Genomic DNA, 1,277 nt, shown 5'->3' on the forward strand with positions numbered 1-1,277 from the left:
CGGGTGCGCCGCGGGCGTCGCGGGGGGGGGGAGGAAGGTCAGGAGGACGGTGTCGGGCGCGGGGTGTATGTCGGTTCGCGTCGTCGCGCGGCCGGCCGCTCCCCGCGTCCCGCCCGGCCCCCGCCGGCCCCCCCCCCCCGGTCAGGCGCCCGTCGGCGTTCCCCGACCGCCCCACCCCGCGCGTCCGCGCGGTCGTCGACGTCCCGTCCGCCTTGTCAACGCTCCCATAGTCCAGGCCGGGCCGCGGCCGGCGTCGGGGACCACTCCCCCGCCGGTGCCATCGCGACCTGGCCGACCTCGGAACCTTACCCCCAGTCGCCGGGTACCCAACCTTCTCGCCACCTTCGGCGGCGAGCGGGGGGTTCAATGTCTCCGAAGTCCCCCCCCGGCCTGCCGGCGGGGCGGGGGGGGCTAGGAGCGCCCGGAGGCGCCGTTATCCCCCTTTTTAACCCCTTCTCTGAATGTTGGCCAAAACCGCAAACCAAACGTACGACTCTCAGCGGTGGATCACTCGGCTCGTGCGTCGATGAAGGACGCAGCTAGCTGCGAGAACTAATGTGAATTGCAGGACACATTGATCATCGACACTTTGAACGCACCTTGCGGCCCCGGGTCCCTCCCGGGGCCACGCCTGTCTGAGCGTCGCTTGTACATCTATCGGGATCGGGGCGCCCACGGGCGCCCCCCTCCCGCGGTTGGGGCGTCGCGGGCCACCGCCGGCCTACCCCCCCCCCACCTTCCCTCCCCGCACGGGGAAATGGGGGTGGGGGGGGGGGGCGGACGGCACGGCCCTCGTCCCCCTAAGTATAGACCCGACCGCCCGCGCCCTCGACGGGCCCGACCACCGCGCGGCCGCAGGGGCCCGCGGCGGCTGCCGATGGAGGATCCGTCCCCCGCCGCGCAGTCCGCCGCGACGCACCGCGCGGCCGCGTAGGAGTCGTGCGCCCGGCGAGGCGCGGGGTTAACGGCCGACCCCCGATGACGGGAGGCGATCCGTCGCCCCCGCCTCTAACCCCGTTCGACTACGACCTCAGATCAGACGAGACGACCCGCTGAATTTAAGCATATTACTAAGCGGAGGAAAAGAAACTAACAAGGATTCCCTCAGTAGCGGCGAGCGAAGAGGGAGAAGCCCAGCGCCGAATCCCCGCCCGGCGGAGGGCGCGGGACATGTGGCGTATAGAAGGTCGCTTTGCCCGGCGCCGCCCGGTGGGGGCCCGAGTCCTTCTGATGGAGGCTCTGCCCGAGGACGGTGTGAGGCCGGTAGCGGCCCCCGG

The 1,277-nt window shown here is 71.9% G+C and overlaps 2 non-coding genes across 2 annotated transcripts in view; both read left to right on the plus strand.

Annotated features, from left to right (window-relative positions):
• The first annotated feature begins 491 nt into the window (after positions 1 to 491).
• LOC147184941 (5.8S ribosomal RNA) lies at positions 492 to 645 on the plus strand. The gene has a single exon (XR_015099988.1). It is a non-coding gene; the product is annotated as a 5.8S ribosomal RNA (ribosomal RNA).
• Positions 646 to 1,025: 380 nt separating this feature from the next.
• Positions 1,026 to 1,277, plus strand: part of LOC147184942 (28S ribosomal RNA) — a 4,301-nt gene continuing 4,049 nt past the window's right edge. Inside the window, exon 1 of the ribosomal RNA XR_015099986.1 lies at positions 1,026 to 1,277. This exon is cut by the window's right edge and continues 4,049 nt beyond it. This is a non-coding gene — a ribosomal RNA (28S ribosomal RNA).

The sequence above is a fragment of the Hippocampus guttulatus genome, unplaced genomic scaffold (assembly GCF_054856545.1).
Source record: "Hippocampus guttulatus isolate MCC_2025c unplaced genomic scaffold, RoL_Hgut_1.0 HiC_scaffold_49, whole genome shotgun sequence".
In the NCBI taxonomy this organism is placed as follows: domain Eukaryota; kingdom Metazoa; phylum Chordata; class Actinopteri; order Syngnathiformes; family Syngnathidae; genus Hippocampus; species Hippocampus guttulatus.